This window comes from Pseudophryne corroboree, chromosome 6 (assembly GCF_028390025.1).
Source record: "Pseudophryne corroboree isolate aPseCor3 chromosome 6, aPseCor3.hap2, whole genome shotgun sequence".
Classification (NCBI taxonomy): Eukaryota; Metazoa; Chordata; class Amphibia; order Anura; family Myobatrachidae; genus Pseudophryne; species Pseudophryne corroboree.
Genome location: NC_086449.1, coordinates 438,260,282 through 438,282,064, shown reverse-complemented (window position 1 = coordinate 438,282,064; position 21,783 = coordinate 438,260,282). Strand labels below are relative to the sequence as shown.

At 46.4% G+C, this 21,783-nt stretch overlaps 1 protein-coding gene across 1 annotated transcript in view; it reads right to left on the bottom strand.

The window, feature by feature from the left end:
• The window catches only part of ABCD2 (ATP binding cassette subfamily D member 2), a 197,581-nt gene that overhangs the window by 12,489 nt on the left and 163,309 nt on the right, over positions 1–21,783 (bottom strand). The gene's annotated exons all lie outside the window — the stretch shown is intronic.

Here is a 21,783-nt window from a genome sequence, read left to right as displayed (position 1 = left end):
AACATTTTGAATTGCTTAGTGCATAGGGGTATGTTGGGGTCCTACAAACAGAGAACAGTCAGTAAAAAAATGGACATGTTCTATGAATTCAAAACTACCTACAGAGTTAGAAACATAGAATTTGACGGCAGATAAGAACCACTTGGCCCATCTAGTCTGCCCCTTTTTTTATCCTTTAGGTAATCTCAACCCTTTTTGAACTTTAATTCTTTGTTAATTCTTTGTAAGGATATTCATATGCCTATCCCAAGCATGTTTAAATTGCTCTACAGTCTTAGCCTTTACCACCTCTGATGGGAGGCTATTCCACTTATCCACTACCCCAGGGGTTCTCAAACTCGGTCCTCAGGACCCCACACAGTGCATGTTTTGCAGATAACCCAGCAAGTGCACAGGTGTATTAATTAATCACTGACACATTTTAAAAGGTCCACAGGTGGAGCTAATTATTTCACTTGTGATTCTGTGAGGAGACCTGCAAAACATGCACTGTGTGGGGTCCTGAGGACCGAGTTTGAGAACCTGTGCACTACCCTTTCTGTGAAGTAATGTTTCCTTAAATTTCCCCTGAATCTGCCTTTCTCCAGTTTGAGTGTATGTCCTCGAGTTCTAATACTCCTCTTCCTTTGAAGAATGTTTCCCTCCTGTACTTTGTTAAAACCTTTGGTATATTTGAAAGTTTCTATCATGTCCCCCCTTTCTCTTCTCTCCTCCAAACTATACATGTTAAGATCTTTTAACCTTTCCGGGTAAGGTTTGTGATGTAGGCCATGCACCATTTTAATTGCCCTTCTTTGTACACTCTCTAATGTATTTATATCCTTCTGGAGATATGGTCTCCGGAACTGGACACAGTATTCCAGATGAGGCCGTACCAATGACCTATACAGTGGCATTATTACTTCTCTTTTTCCTGCTACTGATTCCTCTCCCTATGCAACCAAGCATCTGACTTGCCACGTTCTGTACCATTTTTCAAGCCTAGCTAGGTCATCAATCATTTGTTTTACCCCTCCTGGTGTGTCTACCCTGTTGCATATCTTTGTATCATCTACAAAAAGGCATACTTTCCCTTCAATACCATTTGTAATGTCACCAACAAAGATATTAAAGAGAACTGGTCTGAGTACAGATCCCTGGGGTACTCCACTGGTAACATTTTCCTCCAAAGATTGCACTCCATTTACTACAACTGTCTGTTTCCTATCCTGCAACAAGGTTCTTATTCATTTAACTGTTTTAAAATCCACCCCCACGCTTTCAAGTTTATTTAGCAGTCTGCGATGTGGGACAGTGTCAAATGCCTTACTAAAGTCTAGATATGCTACATCTACAGAACCTCCCTTGATCTATTAATTTCATCACAGAGTCAAAAAAGTAATTAAAATTTGTTTGGCATGATCTCCCACCAGTAAATCCATGCTGTTTTGGATCCTGTAAATTGTTTGATTTAAGATATTCCACAACTCTTTCTTTTAATAGTTTTTCCATTACTTTCCCTACTACTGATGTAAGGCTTACTGGTCTGTAGTTACTTGCTTCTTCCTTGCTTCCGCTTTCGTACAGTGGAACTACATTCGCTCTTTTCCAGTCCCCTGGAATGGCACCTGTATTTAGTGACTGGTTAAATAATTCTGTTAATGGTGCCACCAGCACATATTTTAGCTCTTTTAGCTCTTTTATTATCCTTGGGTATATCCCATCTGGCCCCATTGATTTATACACTTTTAGTTTTGAAAGTTCTGTTAGGACCTCGAGTTGTCATGATCTGTAATTGGTTTAGATTTGTGACAGTGGCCAAGGTCATTGAACAACTGGAGCGTGTATGGAGAAAACTAGGAGATCTGAACAAAGAATCTTTATTTAATACAGGATACAGGTGATAGACATAGAAACAGTCTCTGTTACCAGTAGGGCTGGCGTATATGATCAGGTAGAGGTGTGTGCACCAGTGGGAGTTGTTATCCTGTAGATAAATGTATGCAGAAAAAAAAGAATAGTATAGCTGGCAGATGTCCAGGAATATGTGTGCGGACAGCTCAGCAGAGACAGTTTACGGGTGATGACAGGATACTGCAGGCACAGGAGATGTAGGAGCTAAGCAGGATAGTTGAGAACTTGGAAACAGTCTTTACGCTCAGAAGGGTGTTGGATAAGTCTCAATTGAAATGCAGTAAAATAGGTAGACTCTCTGGCAGAGGTCAGCTGCAGGAAACAGGCTGGGATATGTAGTACACTGTAATAGGAGCAGGCTGGAACTGTAGCTCACTGCTACAATAGGAACAGGCTGAAACTTGTAGGGCACTAGGGCCCAAATGTATTAAGCCTTAACAAGAGATAAATCTGAGACACATAAGGAAAGATAAATAACCAGCCAACCAGCTCCTAACTGTCATTTTTCAAACACAGCCTGTAACATGGCAGTTGGGAGCTGGTTGGCTAGTCATTTATCTCTCCTTATGCGTCTCAGATTTATCTCATGTTGAGGCTTAATACATGTGGTCCTAGGACAGAAACGAATGGAGACTTATATGGCACTAAAAAACGAACAGCTGAGACTTGTAGTCACTGGATAACAGGAAAAGATTGAGACGTATAGCACTATAAATAGGATTTTAATTACCTACCGGTAAATTCTTTTCTCATAGTCTGTAGAGGATGCTGGGGTCCATATTAGTACCATGGGGTATAGATGGGTCCACCTGGAGCCATGGGCACGTTAAGACTGATAGTGTGGGCTGGCTCCTCCCTCTATGCCCCTCCTACCAGACTCATTCTAGAAACTGTGCCCGAGGAGTCGGACAACTTCGAGAGAAGGATTTTACACAGATAGTGGCGAGATTCACAGCAGCTCACACATACAAGGCAAATCAAGCTAACCAGCTCGAGAACTCAGCAACGGCTGAACAATATTACTTAACCAAGTAACCAAAACAGTACTTAACCAAGAACAAAGCAGTACTGGATGAAATAACCACTGCAGGATCACGAAGCGCTGGGCGGGTGCCCAGCATCCTCTACGGACTATGAGAAAAGGATTTACCGGTAGGAAATTAAAATCCTTTTTCTCTTACGTTCTAGAGGATGCTGGGGTCCATATTAGTACCATGGGGATGTACCAAAGCTCCCAGAACGGGAGGGAGAGCGCAGAGGCTCCTGCAGAACTGATTGACCAAACTCTAGGTCCTCAGAGGCCAAAGTATCAAACTTGTAGAACTTAGCAAACGTGTTCGACCCAGACCAAGTAGCTGCACGGCAAAGTTGTAAAGTTGAGCACACCGGGCAGCCGCTCAGAAGAACCCACCTTACGAGTAGAGTGGGCCTTAACAGATTTTGGACACGGCAAACCAGCCGTAGAATATGCATGCTGGATAGTGACCCTGATCCAGCGAGATATCATCTGCTTAGACGCAGGACACCCAATTTTCTTGGGATCATACAGAACAAACAGAGAGTCCGATTTTCTGTGACGAGCCGCAGTGGCGGAACTAGCGAGCGGTGGGCCCAGGTGCGACAAAATGCTTTGGCCCCCCCCATCACGTTCAAGTCCACCCCCTCACCCCTGGAGAGGATCTGGTGAGGGGGACCTGCTCAGGGCCAGAGAAATAGATACCTTACAACAGTGCCGTAACTAGACATTTTAGCACTGTGTGCAAAAAACGGCATCGGAGCCCCACCCCTGCATGCAAAACAGAGGCAGTGCGCGCCACAGGCGCGCGCAAAAATACATAGTGGCGTGGCTTCGTGGGGAAGGGGTGTGGCCACAAAATAATACCAATTCATAAAACGGTGCACAGTAGTCTCCATTATTCAAATTACGCCGCACAGTAGCGCCACTACACCAGGTAGAGACCCCTTTACACCTTACGGCAGACAGATTCCTCTTTTTACACATTACGGCAGACAGCGTGCCCTTTTTACACATTACGGCAGACAGATTCCCCCTTTTTACACATTGCGGCAGGCAGATTCTCCCTTTTTACACATTGCGGCAGGCAGATTCTCCCTTTTTACACATTGCGTCAGACAGTCCCCCTTTTTACACATTGCGGCAGGCAGATTCCCCCTTTTTACACATTGCGGCAGACAGTTCCCCTTTTTACACATTGCAGCAGGCAGATTCCCCCTTTTCACACTGTCACAACTGAGGGCCTGAGCTGACGGAAGGCAGCCTCAGTTGTAGGGGCTGAGATGTACCGGAACCTGGGAGGTTGTATCAGACCCCTGGACATGTAAGTAACATGAAGAGAAACCGCCCGAAGGCGTGACCACGACAACTTGAGTAAAAGTCAATGATATTTATTTATGACAAACTCCATGCATCACAGTAGCAGTAAAAAGTGACAAAAATCAGCAGAGAAATAATAATACAGTTCCTGGGTACTACAGGGTGGCAGGGGCCACAGAGCTCTGGTGGTATGAGACAGTTCTTATTATCTGCAAGTTGGAAAGTCCTTACCAGGCTCAACTGTAGCAATGAGGAAAGCCCAGGGTCGTACCAGCTGGTGTTCCAGGGAAAGCTGGACTGCTGTAGATAAAATGCTGCTGTGGGTACTGGTTAGAACCAGACAGGTGTTGGCACGGAGTGGATACTGGCTGGAACCAGTTAAATAATAAATAAAGCTTGAGAGCGATGCAATGTAGATGAAATGTAGAATTTGAGAGCGGAGAAATAATAATACCGGTGGAGAGTGGTAAACTGCAGAAAGGACACCGGCCCTTTAAGAGAAGCTGTACACTGCTGGAAGCTAAGCTGGAAGCAGGTGATGTTGTAGCTGGAAACAGGTGAGTCCAGAATGGATCGGAGAGTCAGGCTACACCGCAGATGGAATGCTGGTGCGGGTCTCTATAGCAGAAGTCTGGAGACAGGAGCTGGAACCTGGAAGACATTCACAGAAGAGAGACAAACTGGAACTAGGTTTGACAACCAAAGCACTGACGCCTTCCTTGCTCAGGCACAACCTATTTATACCTGCAGCAAGGAAGGCATTGGCTAGGCAATTATGCAAATTAATAATACTGACAAAGGATTGGTAGGAATGATCAGCTGACAGAATCCAAGATGGCTGCGCCCATGCAAACACTTGGAGGGAAGTTTGGATTGTAATCCATGTGGTCTGGAAAACAGTAATGGCGGCGCCGGCCACCGGAGACAGGAGACGCCAGGCTGACAGATGCACATCCGACCACGTGGACACAGCGGAGGCCGCGGCTGACGTAATCGCCACTCTGAATGCAGAAGCTCAGGGACGGCGGCGGAGGCCGCGGGAGACGCCATGCCAGATGTATAAGGCGTTACTGTGACTGCGTCCAGAGAGACAGGAGAGGATGCGGGAATGTGCACATCAGGATAACAGATGGGATCCGGTCCTGGAGCGCTGAGCCAGCCTTAGGAGGCATCTGATAGGTAAGAAATGGCGTCCAGATACCCGGATCGTGACAGCACCCCCCCCCCTTTAGGAGTGGCCCCAGGACACTTCTTTGGCTTTTGAGGAAACTTGGAATGGAATCTCCGGACCAAGGCAGGAGCATGGATATCAGAAGCATTGGTCCATGAACGTTCCTCAGGGCCATAACCCTTCCAGTCAATAAGATACTGAAGTTGACCGTAACGGTGACGTGAGTCCAGGATCTTGGCTACTTCATACTCAACGCCTCGTTGAGTTTGGACTTTCGGAGTTGGAGGAAGTGAGGAATGAAACCGATTCAAGATTAGCGGTTTCAACAGGGAAACATGGAATGTCCTGGGTATCTTTAAGAAGGGAGGCAACTGGAGTCTGTAAGCAACAGGATTGATGACTTGATCAATTTTAAAAGGACCGATGTAGCGAGGTGCAAACTTCATACTGGGAACTCTTAACCTCAAATTCTTCGAGGATAACCATACCCGATCACCCACCTTGAGAGCAGGAACTGCTCGACGCTTCTTATCCGCAAACTTCTTGTACCTGAACGATGCCTTGAGCAGAGCTGATCGTACGCTCTTCCAGATATTGGCAAACTGATGCAAGGTGATATCCACTGCGGGAACAGAAGTTGCTGGAAGCGGTTGGAACTCAGGGACTTTAGGGTGGAATCCAAAGTTGGTGAAGAATGGTGTTGAAGAAGATGAAGAATGATACTGGTTGTTATGACAGAACTCGGCCCAGGGAAGTAATTGAACCCAGTCATCTTGAGAGGAGGACACATAGATGCGGAGGAAGGACTCCAAGTCCTGATTCACCCTCTCAGTTTGACCATTGGTCTGAGGATGGTAAGCCGTGGAAAACTTTAGCTTGACTTGGAGGGCTTGACATAAACTTCGCCAGAATTTGGCTGTGAATTGAACTCCTCGATCTGAGATTCTTCTGGAAGACCGTGGAGTCGAAAGATCTCTTGTATGAATACTTGAGCCAACTTGGAAGCTGACGGAAGACCGGTGAGAGGAATGAAGTGTGCCATCTTGGTGAACCGGTCAACTACCACCCAGATGGTATTAAACTTGTTGCACATGGGCAAATCTGTAATAAAATCCATCGACAAATGGGTCCATGGTCGACGGGGAACAGATAGTGGAACCAGTTGCCCCGCAGGCGACTGGCGGGATACTTTATGTTGAGCACACTTTGGGCAAGATGCAATAAACTCCAAAACGTCCTTTTTCAGAGTTGGCCACCAATAAGACCTAGAGATAAACTCCAGGGTTTTTTGGATACCTGTATGTCCGGCAAAGCGGGAAGCATGGGCCCAATGCATGAGCTTCTTCCTTAGTGTCGGCTTCACAAAACTTTTCCCTGATGGGGGCGTAGAGTCCATCCCTACCGTGGAGAATGCCAACGGATTTATAATAGGATGCTTGTCTGAAGACTCTGACTCATTTTCTTGCTCCCATGAGCGGGAAAGGGCATCGGCCTTGCGATTCTGAGAGCCCGGACAGAACTGGAGTTTAAAGTCGAACCTGGAAAAGAAAAGTGCCCATCTGGCCTGACGAGGGTTGAGACATTGTGCGCCTTTCAGATATAGAAGGTTCTTGTGGTCTGTAAGGATGGTGATTGAATGAGAAGCTCCCTCCAACAGATATCTCCACTCCTCTAGAGCGAGCTTGATGGCTAGCAACTCCTGGTCGCCAATGGCATAGTTGCGCTCCGCTGGGGAGAACTTCCGTGAGAAGAACTGCAAGGATGTAAATGGCCATCTTTAGCCCTCTGAGATAACACCGCTCCTACTCCAACGGAGGAGGCATCCACCTCTAGGATGAAAGGAGAGTCGATGTCAGGCTGTTTCAGGACAGGCGCAGAGATGAACCTCTGTTTTAAAAGATGAAAAGCTTGCATGGCTTCTTCAGACCACTTGGACGGGTTAGCACCCTTCTTGGTAAAAGCAGTAATAGGCGCCACAATGGTGGAAAAGTCTCGTATAAACTTTCGGTAATAATTGGCGAACCCTAAGAACCTCTGGACCCCTTTGAGGGTTAAGGGTACCGGCCAATTCTGGATTGCTTGTAGTTTCTCAGGATCCATCTCTAGTCCGGAACCGGACACAATGTACCCTAGAAACGGAATGGACTTGACTTCAAAGACGCATTTCTCTAATTTGCAATAGAGATGATTGACACGGAGACGGGACAGAACCTCCTTTACCCAAAAACGATGTTCCTCTAAATTGTTGGCAAAAATGAGGATATCGTCTAGATAGACCACGACATGACGGTATAGAATGTCTCTGAAGATCTCATTGACGAAATGCTGGAAGACAGCTGGAGCATTGCTCAATCCGAAGGGCATGACGAGGTACTCATAATGTCCATCACGGGTGTTAAATGCGGTCTTCCACTCGTCACCCTCACGGATCCAAATGAGATTGTATGCACCTCTCAAGTCCAGCTTTGTAAAGATGGTAGCTCCGCTAACTCTGTCAAAGAGCTCAGTAATCAGGGGTAAAGGATAGCGGTTCTTAATGGTAATGTCGTTCAAACCTCTGTAGTCGATGCACGGCCGCAGACCACCATCTTTCTTTTTTACAAAAAAGAAGCCTGCGCCGGCTGGAGAAGAAGAAGGTCGAATGAACCCCTTTGCTAGGTTCTCTTTAATGTATTCCTCCATAGAATGCGTCTCGGGCAGAGACAACGGATAAGTTCGGCCTCGAGGTGGAACCTTCCCTGGAACGAGATCAATCGGGCAGTCCCATTCTCTATGAGGAGGAAGGATATCAGCAGAAGCTTTACTGAACACATCCGTGAAATCTTGATATGGAGGAGGTGGAACATCAGACGACCTGGGGGAGGAAGAACAGACAGGCAACACTTTAAACAAACATGTCTCAGCACAGGAGGGACCCCATGCCAGGATTTGCGTAGTCGTCCAATCAATTGTAGGATTGTGAAGACGGAGCCATGGAAGGCCCAGGACCACAGGATGTGTGGCTCTTGGAATCACTAAAAGTGAAATAAGTTCGGAATGAAGAACTCCCACTCTCAGACGAACTGGTAGAGTCCTTAGAGCAATAACTGTATCAAAAATTTTACTGCCATCCACGGCAGTTAAGGAAAAGGAGGAAGGAAGTCTCTCGGTGGGTAGGGACCACCGTTTAACATAGGCTTCGGTAATAAAGTTCCCAGCTGCTCCGGAATCCAGGAGGGCAATGACGTTCTGATAACGTTGAGCAACTTGAAGCGAGACTGGGAGATTACAATCTTGAGGAGATGGAGAGGAGATCATTACTCCTAGCCGGCCCTCTCCTTGACGAGCTAGGACTTGGAGTCCCGGACGTTTGGGACAGGCATTAATGGTGTGAGACGGAGCTGCACAATAAAGACAGAGAGACTCGGAGAGACGTCTTCGGCGCTCAGCAGGAGTTAAACGGGAATGGCCAATTTGCATGGGTTCATCTTTAGTTGGTGACAGTTGGCGAGGAGGAGGAGCAGAAGATTTTGGAGCAGATGATCTTCCACGCTCAGTTGCTCTCTCTCTGAAACGTAAGTCAACTTTTGTACAAAGTGAGATTAGCTCATCTAACTTGGAGGGTAAGTCTCTGGTAGCTAACTCATCTTTAATACGCTCGGATAAACCATGCCAGAATGCAGCATACAGGGCCTCGTCGTTCCATGCCAGTTCAGATGCCAGGATCTGGAACTGTATAAGATATTGTCCTACAGTATGTGATCCCTGGCGTAAACGGAGAATCTCAGACGAAGCTGAAGTTACCCGGCCTGGCTCGTCGAAGATGCGCCTGAATGTTGACACGAATGCAGTGTAAGAAGATAGCAGGGTGTCGGACCTCTCCCATAACGGTGATGCCCAGTCAAGGGCTGAGCCACTGAGAAGTGAAATGATGTAGGCAATTTTTGTACGGTCACTGGGAAAATTGCCAGGTTGTAGCTCAAACTGAATCTCACACTGGTTGAGAAATCCCCTGCAGAATCTTGGAGATCCGTCAAATTTTGCTGGCGTTGGAAGATGAAGACGTGGAGCAGAAATGCGTAAGGTGGGTGGGGTTATAGTTGGAGTCACTGTGGTTGACGCCCCAGATGCGCCTGATCCACGGAGAGTTGTCTGAATCCCATCCAGCCGAGTAGAGAGATCCTGGAGACAGCGGATGATGTGGCCCTGTGCAGCCTCCTGATGTTCAAGTCGGGCTGCCAGTTCTTGCATCGGCCTGGCCGCTTGATCCTGGTCTCCGGCTGGATTCATTTGGTCAGTGCTTACTGTCACAACTGAGGGCCTGAGCTGACGGAAGGCAGCCTCAGTTGTAGGGGCTGAGATGTACCGGAACCTGGGAGGTTGTATCAGACCCCTGGACATGTAAGTAACATGAAGAGAAACCGCCCGAAGGCGTGACCACGACAACTTGAGTAAAAGTCAATGATATTTATTTATGACAAACTCCATGCATCACAGTAGCAGTAAAAAGTAACATAAAAATCAGCAGAGAAATAATAATACAGTTCCTGGGTACTACAGGGTGGCAGGGGCCACAGAGCTCTGGTGGTATGAGACAGTTCTTATTATCTGCAAGTTGGAAAGTCCTTACCAGGCTCAACTGTAGCAATGAGGAAAGCCCAGGGTCGTACCAGCTGGTGTTCCAGGGAAAGCTGGACTGCTGTAGATAAAATGCTGCTGTGGGTACTGGTTAGAACCAGACAGGTGTTGGCACGGAGTGGATACTGGCTGGAACCAGTTAAGAAATAAATAAAGCTTGAGAGCGATGCAATGTAGATGAAATGTAGAATTTGAGAGCGGAGAAATAATAATACCGGTGGAGAGTGGTAAACTGCAGAAAGGACACCGGCCCTTTAAGAGAAGCTGTACACTGCTGGAAGCTAAGCTGGAAGCAGGTGATGTTGTAGCTGGAAACAGGTGAGTCCAGAATGGATCGGAGAGTCAGGCTACACCGCAGATGGAATGCTGGTGCGGGTCTCTATAGCAGAAGTCTGGAGACAGGAGCTGGAACCTGGAAGACATTCAAGAGAGACAAACTGGAACTAGGTTTGACAACCAAAGCACTGACGCCTTCCTTGCTCAGGCACAACCTATTTATACCTGCAGCAAGGAAGGCATTGGCTAGGCAATTATGCAAATTAATAATACTGACAACGGATTGGTAGGAATGATCAGCTGACAGAATCCAAGATGGCTGCGCCCATGCAGACACTTGGAGGGAAGTTTGGATTGTAATCCATGTGGTCTGGAAAACAGTAATGGCGGCGCCGGCCACCGGAGACAGGAGACGCCAGGCTGACAGATGCACATCCGACCACGCGGACACAGCGGAGGCCGCGGCTGACGTAATCGCCACTCTGAATGCAGAAGCTCAGGGACGGCGGCGGAGGCCGCGGGAGACGCCATGCCAGATGTATAAGGCGTTACTGTGACTGCGTCCAGAGAGACAGGAGAGGATGCGGGAATGTGCACATCAGGATAACAGATGGGATCCGGTCCTGGAGCGCTGAGCCAGCCTTAGGAGGCATCTGATAGGTAAGAAATGGCGTCGATACCCGGATCGTGACACACACATTGCGGCAGGCAGATTCCCCCTTTTTACACATTGCGGCAGACAGTCCCCCTTTTTACACATTGCGGCAAAGATTCCCCCTTTTTACACATTGCGGCAGGCAGATTCCCCCTTTTTACATATTGCGGCAGGCAGTCCCCCTTTTGCACATGGAAAGACAAGAAAGAAAGAAAGAAAGAAAGAAAGAAAGAGAGAAAGAAAGAGAGAAAGAAAGAAAGAAAGAGAGAAAGAAAGAAAGAAAGAAAGAAAGAAAGAAAGAAAGAAAGAAAGAAAGAAAGAAAGAAAGAAAGAAAGAAAGAAAGAAAGAAAGAAAGAGAGAAAGAAAGAAAATAATTGAATTATACTTACCCTCTCCGGAGCTTCTGACGATTCCCGGGCAGGAGAGAAGGAGGAGGAGGGAGGTGGAGGAGGGAGCCGCAGCAGCGCTGTGTCATTGGTGGAGGCGCTGCTGCTGCTGTCCCTCTGCTACACTCTAGGCTGTTCTCGGAAGACAGCCTATAGTGAAGCAGAGGGGCAGCAGCAGCAGCGCCTCAACCAATGACACAGCGCTGCTGCGGCTCCCTCCTCCACCTCCCTCCTCCTTCTTCCCCCCGTACCGCTGCGCTCCTCTCCTCTCTGTCCGGGCGGCTGTGTGCTGTGGGCAGCGGTTGCCCGCAGCACACAGCGGCATGTAATGAGTCAGTTTGACTCATTACTTGCTTTGGGCCCCTGGACAGTGGCGGGCCCCAGTGCAACGCACTGGTTGCACTGGCGGTAGTTCCGCCTCTGACGAGCCGTCCTCTTCACATAAATTTTCCGGATGGAGGCTCCACTCTCCTGGATGGAGATAGTGTCTGTTGAGGAAGTCCGCTTCCCAGTTGCCCACTCCCGGAATGAAGATTGCTGACGGCGCCAACGCGTGCCGTTCTGCCCAGAGGAGGATTCCTGTTACCTCTGACATTGCAGCTCTGCTCTTCATTCTGCCCTGTCGGTTTATGTAGGCCACCGTCGTTACATTGTCTGACTGCACCAGAATGGCTTGAGCTTTTAGAAGATGCGCCGCTTGTAGAAGGCCATTGTACACGGCTCTTAGCTCCAGAATGTTTATTGGAAGAATGGATTCCAGTCTTAACCACCTTCCTTGGAAGGTTTCCCCTTGGGTGACTGCGCTCCAACCTCTGAGACTTGCATCCGTGGTTAGAAGGATCCAGTTCTGAATTCCGAAACTGCGTCTCTCGAGAAGGTGAGGCAGCTGTAGCCACCACAGGAGTGAAATCCTGGCTTTCGGCGACAGACGTATCCTCTGGTGCATGTGCAGGTGAGATCCCGACCACTTGTCCAGAAGATCCAGTTGGAAGGACCATGCATGAAATCTTCTGTACTGTAGAGCCTTGTAGGAGGCAACCATCTTCCCCAGAATGCGAATGCACTGATGAACCGATACCCGGGCAGGTCTCAAGACATCCCGGACCATCGTTTGTATCACCAACGCTTTTTCCACCGGAAGAAATACCCTCTGCACCTCCGTGGCGAGGATCATCCATAAAGAAGACTATCTCCTTGTCGGCTCCAAATGTGACTTTGGAAGATTCAGGATCCATCCGTGTTCCCTGAGCAGTCGAGTCGTGAGAGCAATGGACTGCAACAACCTCTCCCTGGAAGCTGCCTTTATCAGCAGATCGTCCAGATATGGAATTATATTCACCCCCTGCTTGCGAAGGAGAATCATCATCTCTGCCATTACCTTGGTGAGCACCCTCTGTGCTGTGGAGAGGCCGAATGGCAGTGCCCGGAAATAATAGTGACAATCCAACAGTGCAAATCTGAGATAAGCCTGGTGTGGCGGCCAAATCGGAATGTAGAGGTATGCATCCTTGATATCTAGAGATACCAGGAACTCTCCCTCCTCTAGCCCTGAGATCACCGCTCTCAAAGACTCCATTTTGAACTTGAATTCCCTCAGATAAGGGTTTAGAGACTTTAGGTTCAAAATTGGCCTGACCGAACCATCCGGTTTCGGTACCACGAAAAGGTTTGAATAGTAACCCTGGTGTACCAGATGAGGTGGAACTGCAACAATAACAGCAGACCTTTCCAATTTGTGAATGGCTTCCTGAAGGATAGCCCTTTCTGTCAGCAATGCTGGTAGGCCTGACTCGAAAAACCAGTGGGGTGGGAGTTCTTGAAACTCCAGTTTGTATCCCTGGGACACAATATCCAGTACCCAGGGATCCAGACTGGACGACACCCAGACGTGACTGAAATGTCTGAGCCTCGCTCCCACCTGCCCATTCTCCAGGCAGGGAGGTCCACCGTCATGCTGAGGATTTTGAGGACACAGAGGCAGGTTTATGGTCTTAGGAACCAGCAGGTGCCGGATTTTTGGATTTTGCGTGCTCACCTCTGAAGAAAGTGGTAGGAGCCTAGGACTTTTTTGCTTTTGCAGATCAAAAGGGCTGCAGAAAGAACATAGAAAAAGGTTTCTTCGTCGTCGGAGAGGCTGAGGGAAGAAAGGTTGACTTACCAGCGGTTGCCGTGGAGATCCACGCATCCAATGCTTCCCCAAATAGAGCCTGACCTGTGAAGGGTGGGTTCTCCACACTTCTCCTGGATTCCGCGTCTGCAGTCCCCTGCGTGCTGAAACAGCCATGGATGACGTCCTTGCAGTCAGATTACCCAGGTCCTTCATGGCCTCCACCATGAAACCCGCAGAATCCTGTATGTTACGTAAAAACAATTAAATGTCACTTCTATCCAGAGAATCTAATTCCTCTAGTAACGTGCCTGACCACTTTATAATGGCTTTAGAAATCCATGCACAGGCAATAGTGGGCCTTAATGCCACTCCTGAAGCAGTGTATATGGATTTGAGCGTAGTTTCAATCTTGCGGTCTGCCGGTTCTTTCAAAGTGGTAGAACCCAGGACAGGTAAAACCACCTTCTTAGACAGTCTAGATATAGAAGCGTCTACAATAGACGGGTTTTCCCACTTTTTCCTATCATCCTCAGGGAAAGGAAAAGCTACAAAAACCCTTTTTGGAATCTGGAAATTTTCTCTGGATTTCCCAGGATTTTTCAAATAATGCGTTTAATTCCTTAGACGCGGGAAAGGTCAGGGAGACTTTCTTATTGTCTGTAAAGTAAGCCTCCTCTACCTGTTCAGGTGGTTTGTCAGTAATGTGTAACACATCCCTAATAGCCTCAATCATGAGTTGCACCCCTCTTGCCAGGGAAGCCTCACCCCCCCCCCCCGCATATCTGCATCACCCTCTGCCGTGTCAGAGTCAGTGTCCATGTCGACCTGCATAATTTGAGCAAGCGCGCATTTTTTGGATACACCAGGGGATTTTGAGGTAGTGGGGACAGAACCAGACAAAACCTCCAGATTGTTTTAAAATCTGTGATTCAGTCTCATAATGTGCAATCCTAGTAGAAATCTGGGATATCATTCCCTTAATAGAAGCTACCCACTGGGGCTCGGATTCGGAAGGCTGAGACAAAATATTACATTCCTGAGTACATGGAATGGATTCCTCTGGAGAAGATACATATTCTGCCGCACAAGGCACAGAGTCCCTGGACATAGTTATGTGAGAATTAGGCGCGCGCGCACACACACACACACACACACACACACACACACACACACACAGTAAAATGTCAGACACAGTTTCCCCCCAAGTACCTTCAAAGAAACACAGAGCTTGCAGCCAGCACACACAGCGCCCCAATAGGCAGTTATAAAAAACAGCCTGTCGCTGACTGTGTACCCTTAATAGAAATACCCTGCCAAATACAGCCTCCCCCCCCCTTCTACCACCCCACTGGTACTGCACAGGATAACTGGAGTCGTGGAAGGTCAGTGCTCCCTGTCAGCGTCTCAGCGGTGGATCTGCAGGGAGAAAATGGCACTGGATTCCGCTCTGAGAAGCTCTGCCCCCTTAACATGGCGCGTCTTCCCACACAATTTAAATCTTTATACTGGCCTGAGGTAACAGCGCTAGCAGCGCAACCGAAGTCCCTGCTAGCTGAGTGACCAGTGAATAGGGTATCGTCGCTGGCCCAGGGCGCCCCTCACAGCGCCGCCCCTGTACCCCTGAGCCTTCCAGAGTGCAGTGTTAGTACTGCGCTCCACACCTCGATGCCGCCATTTATACCGGCTCCCCCATGTTGCACTCACCACCACGATCTTCTGGCTCTGTTAGGGGTGGCGGCAAGCTGCGGGAGTGAGCGGTCGCCTCGAGGGCTAACGTTCATCACCCTCAGGAGCTCAGTGTCCTGTCAGCCGAGATAGTGGCCATTAACCTCAGCGGGTTGGGCACTACTCACCCCCCCCCCCCTAAGTCCCACAAAGCAGGGAGGCTGTTGCCAGCAGCCTCCCTGTGCCTAACCTGTAATAAAACCAAAGAAGCTCTAGGAGCTCCCCTAGCTGTGACCGGCTCCTCTAATATGCACCCCAGCATCCTCTAGGACGTAAGAGAAAATAGGATTTTAATTACCTACCGGTAAATCCTTTTCTCATAGTCCATAGAGGATGCTGGCCGCCCGCCCAGCGCTTTGTGATCCTGCAATGGTTACTTAGTTCAGTACTGCTTTGTTCTTGGTTAAGTACTGTTTTGGTTACTTGGTTAAGTAATATTGTTCAGCCGTTGCTGAGTTTTCGAGCTGGTTAGCTTGATTTGCCTTGTATGTATGAGCTGGTGTGAATCTCGCCACTATCTGTGTAAAATCCTTCTCTCGAAGTTGTCAGACTCTTCGGGCATAGTTTCTAGACTGAGTCTGGTAGGAGGGGCATAGAGGGAGGAGCCAGCCCACACTATCAAAGTCTAAAAGTGCCCATGGTTCCTGGTGGACCCATCTATACCCCATGGTACTAACATGGGCCCCAGCATCCTCTAGGACGTAAGAGAAACAGGAACAGCTAAGACTAGTAGTGCATTGGATAACAGGAACAGACTTAATGCACTGTAGCAAGAATCAACAGAGACTTGTAGTGCACTGTATAGGGACAGAAGGGAATGTCCAATTACCTGTGGTACATTACCACGGGCAATTACATCACCTGTGGCTATCCAATTAGCCCCAATAAGCCAGCATGAGCCGCAACTTATTGGGTTTGTGCCACCTGGCTTAGCCCGGGCTCTCCTGACAACTCTGGCTCCTCTACAGCTCCGGCTCCCCCGTCACATAACCCTCCACACATGACTCCTACCACATCAACCCTGTCTGGCTGGGGCACCTTGGGCGAGGGAACAGGGGTGGATGTGGGAAACAGGATCATCAGAAGTTCCACTAGCAATGGATAATGCACCTGGAGGAACTTAAATTGGGTGCCCTGGCTTCCGATTAGCAGCAGCAGTCATGTGCAGTACATAAAGCTGGACCTGGACTGGTGAATCACAGCTGACTCAGAGCAAGATGACGGCATCGGCTCCACTATGCAAAGTAGTACTGGAAAACCTGTCCTGCAGGACAGATGAGTGATGAACAGCTATGAAGCAGCAGAAATCAGTACACAGATGGGTTCCCTTGGACAGCTTTGTGGTAAGAGTGCTTTGATCATACGGAGCTAGACAAAGCTACTGTGTAATTATTACAGTACACATTCCTGCTTCAATAGAAGGCCTGAATCTTTTTACAAATTAAATTGCAACTGTATTATTATCACTACATTTATTTATTTAGCTTCAGTTTATATACAGAGCACACTCCGAATGTATTGCAGTCCGAGTTGGCCTGATGTGCGGGTTGCTGGCCGAACTCTGATTTTTTACAGCTTACAGATAAGAAATTCTTTTAGTACTATATATTTCAAGGGAAATTTTTTAGAAAGCTCCTTTTGGATTTATGCCTTACTTGCAGCCATAACTAATATTTGGGTTCATGCTGACTTGGATGCATCCAATAAATCAGGTCTAAAAAGCTGCATGTATAAATATATGTGGGCCCATATGATGAAATGGAGGCATTGCAGCATGCACCCAGCTCCGCAACAGTGGCATATGTGACAGGTTTATGTCAGGCATGCTAACTTACGCTTAACCAATCATAAGCACAAGAAAAATATTTAATTTTTTATAGGGAAAGACACAATTGCAAAACTGTCTTGCTGTAAGTTCAACTTTTGTTGCTTTGAAAGCTGAACCATTAAGAAATGATGATCTGTATGTCTTGATAAAACTGGTACTGGAAATAAGGACTCTTAGGCAGTTTTTTCCGGTAAAACACACCGTCTTTGCTGGCATCATACACTGAATATAGAACACACAGGCTTAGGCCTAGTCACACAGGTACATAACTTAAAATGAACAAATTAAAAGTAATTGTTTTAGCTGTCTCCGTGCTGAACAGTCATTCTGCTGCAACGATCTGCAGCCACCATCCGCCATGCTCTCCTGGCACAGTCAACGTCCACAGTCCCTGTCACTACAAACTGCAGCCTACTCACTGGCCTCTAATAGGCATTATTGCACCATGTAGTGGATGTATGGGAGTTTTAAACTCCTTTCCTGCTATTGACTTCTGGCTCTGGGTGAACTGGAAAACACGGACTTCTATTTTACCACTTGGAGCTGTGCAATCCAGAAAGCCAGGAGTTTCAAATTACTACTGCATGTGCAGTGGTAATTTGTAAGGTCCACAGCAGAGGTTCTCAAACTCGGTCCTCGGGGGCACACACAGTGCATGTTTTGCAGGTCTCCTCACAGAATCGCAAGTGAAATAATTAGCTCCACCTGTGGACCTTTTAAAATGTGTCAGTGAGTAATTAATACACCTGTGCACCTGCTGGGTTACCTGCAAAACATGCACTGTGTGTGCCCCCGAGGACCGAGTTTGAGAACAGCAAGTCCACAGTCACACCTTAATACTGCAGGTGTGACTGTGGAGCTCATGTGATAGGAGAGGCACTTCTTTCAGATTAACTGACAAGGTCTGAGAAGCATCTCTATTTCCATGAAGTGAATCATATGTGTTACAGAGCATTTCCTCATATCCATTTTAGATATGTCAAATATATTTATGATATTATATTTTGATATACTCATAGATTTAAGTACAGTGGTAAAACTAGTTTCACACACCCAAAGACTGTAGCCTGGACTAATTAGCATTTGAACAAGCAAGCCCAGCTCACTGATACAGCTAGCTCACATGGCCTTAAGATAGACAATAGCTTCCACACATTTCCTGTGGAAGACACACCAATTCACAAGTTGAATGTACTACCTCACAGGTTCTCAAACTCGGTCCTCAGGACCCCACACAGTGCATGTTTTGCAGGTCTCCTCACAGAATCACATATGAAATAATTAGCTCCACCTGTGGATCTTTAAAATGGGTCAGGGAGTAATTATTACACCTGTGCACCTGATGGGTTACCTGCAAAACATGCACTGTGTGGGGTCCTGAGGACAGAGTTTGAGAACCTGTGTACTACCTGAACAGCTGAGAGACACACTCTCTGGCTCCAACACACTGCAGTAGACACAGCTATAGAGACTCTGCAAGAATGGACCTCTCATCACCAGAACTGATCTCTTTATGGCTAAGTATTGCACACAAATGGCTTAATGTCATAGAATAGATAATCTGTAAAATGGATGGCTTTAAGGTTAATGGTGCTGGTGCAATTATGTGATATTGTTATGTGTTTGTATTAGATCTGGGAATCGGTGATGGTAGCTGGGACATAGTTTACAATGTGCTAATAATACATTGGTATTAGTTTGTGGATGGTGATTTATAACAGATTGTAGTGGTTTCATATAGTGTATCTTGCTGAAATATGGAAAGAGATTACATGTATTTCCTTTTGTTACTGTGGCGGTTACATTGTGGTCTTATAATGGTTTGTATAACATGGACAGTATGCAACATGTGCTGTCTATTGAGATACTGTGTTGGTTCTTAGAATATCAAATATACTTGAATATGTATAATTAGTCGGATTGGAACGTAGAATATAATTAGTTGGACTGGTGGATTGGACGTGGAATATAATTAGCTGGAGTGCAATGTGCCTGAATGAGTTAGTTGGTTCGTACAAGATGGCTGCTGGCATGTGGCTGCTGGCATCCTCTTTTGAACCATGTGACTTTGGAATCATGGGAGCTTCCTAAAATGGAGTTTAGCTTGTGTCCCATGTGGTTTGTACAAAGGAAACATGTGGATTGAGCATGTTGCCCCTCCTCGACACATCCACACTGGCAATTACCCCTCTGGGCATCTCTCTCGCTCTCTCCCTCTCACACTCACACACATAGCCCAAAATCTATAATCCCCTTAGATGTTTCTTCAGAAAAATGTTCTCCAGAATTGGTCAATAAAGCTAGGATAAATAAATCTGTGATTTGACGAGCGCATGAAGTAATATTTCCCCAGTAATAAATAAATAACTATACAATGTTAGCATTCAGTTATGGGGCAGTTGTCAGAAGTTTAGAAATATTCGAAGTTTGGAAATTACAAAGTAAGTAAATTTTAAAAAGAACAGTTAAACCAACAGTTAGTCTACATATATCTCACTGAATATGGACTGATCAGCTTTCTATATATCTTTTCATCTCACAGGTATGTGATTTCTGCTTGATGATTCCTACACCTCTGCATTAACCCACAGACATCTTCAGCTGTATTTTCAAATGTATGTGATTTCTGCTTGATGATTCCTACACCTCTGCATTAACCCACAGACATCTTCAGCTGTATTTTCAAATGTATGTGATTTCTGCTTGATGATTCCTACACCTCTGCATTAACCCACAGACATCTTCAGCTGTATTTTCAAATGTATGTGATTTCTGCTTGATGATTCCTACACCTCTGCATTAACCCACAGACATCTTCAGCTGTATTTTCAAATGTATGTGATTTCTGCTTGATGATTCCTACACCTCTGCATTAACCCACAGACATCTTCAGCTGTATTTTCAAATGTATGTGATTTCTGCAAACTATAACTCTTGATCTCTATTCACACCAATGTATAATTTAGCAGTGTATGTAATTGTATTTGTAGAATATTAGTACTTGCTTATAGCTGATATTATCTCTTGTATAGATGTTGGTCAGTGGAGTGGAGTTTATTAGCATACATGGACTGGTGTTTACTTAACACAGGGTAATATAAGCCCTTTGATTAGATGTCCAATTGGCTTCAGCTGAAGCCTTTGTAAATTAGAACTAGTATATGTTAGCATTCAGTTATGGGGCAGTTGTCTGCGGGGCAGTTGTCAGAAGTTTAGAAATATTCGAAGTTTGGAAATTACAAAGTTAGGAAATTTTAAAAAGAACAGTTAAGCCAACAGTTGCACAAACATTGAAAAACATTGGAAAGCAGGTAAATCTACCATTTAACTAACAATTTCCATAAGCATTTTCCTATCTATACTTTTCTCTTTATAAACACCATGCTCCACAAACTGTTTTTCCTCATAGCACTTCATGGTATCCTCTATAAAATGACATCGTCCTTCACTATTCCTGTTATGTATCGCTCTGTACACATTGCAGCCTCATTAATCCACTTACCTCTTATTAACACTCATGAGCTTTTAACCTATCTATGTACACTAACTGTCAAATCCTCTACCTGTCACCATAAGAAACTATCACACACCTCCCCCAACTATACCTATCTCTCTCTTCTTCTGCTTCTACTAGCTGGTGACATATCCCCAAATCCAGGTCCCATCCACATACCACGCTCACATTCAGCTGATTCACAACGGAATATAAAATCAACAAACCTTATCAACATCACTTGTCTCCCATCTACCTCCAAGTCACTAAAATGTGCTTTATGGAATGCACGCTCTGTTTGCAACAAATTAACAGCTATTCATGACCTTTTCATAGCAAAAAAATTCAATATACTGGCTATAACAGAAACCTGGCTCACACAATCAGACACTGCCTCCCCTGCAGCACTGTCACATGGTGGCCTCCACTTCACACACCCCCCCAGGCCTGGTAACATCAAAGGAGGTGGTGTTGGAATATTGCTGTCCAAATCTTACACGCACATCGTTTTACCACCTGTTCCCTCACTCACATTTACATCCTTTGAAGTACACTCTATTAGGATTTTCACCCCTTTCTCTCTGCGTGTTGCAGCTATCTATCGCCCACCTGGGCAACCCAAAAAGTTTCTGGAAGATTTTTCTGCTTGGCTCCCTCACTTTCTATCCTCTGACATCTCCACCATCATTATGGGTGATTTCAATCTCTCTATTGACAGTCCACAATCTCCCCATGCCTCTAAACTACTCTCTCTAACCTCCTCTCTTGGCCTCTCCCAATGGACTGACTCCCCTACTCATCAGGAGGGCCACTGCCTTGATCTTGTATTCACCAGACTATGCTCTGTTTCTGAACTCACTAACACTCCTTTCCCTCTCTCAGATCACAACCTTATCACATGCATGCTCTCCTCCATTACTTCAAACTCCATGTCCCTAAAGTCTACAAGGACACCTCTTACCCGCAGAAATATTAACGCTATTAATTTTCAACAACTATCTACCTCTCTGCAACCACTACTCTCACCAATTTCTACATTCACCTCTTCAGAGACTGCTGTGTCACACCTTAACCAAACTCTAGTAACAGCACTTGATGAAGTGGCTCCAGCTACCCATCACACTCCACGTAGACTTAGATGTCAACCGTGGCACTCTAAATAAACTAGACACTTACAAAAACTCTCACGTAAAGTTGAACGCCAGTGGCGTAAATCTCGTAGTTCAAGTGACTTTCTCACATATAAGACCACCTACCACTCTTATCGTAATGCTCTGGACACTGCCAAACAAA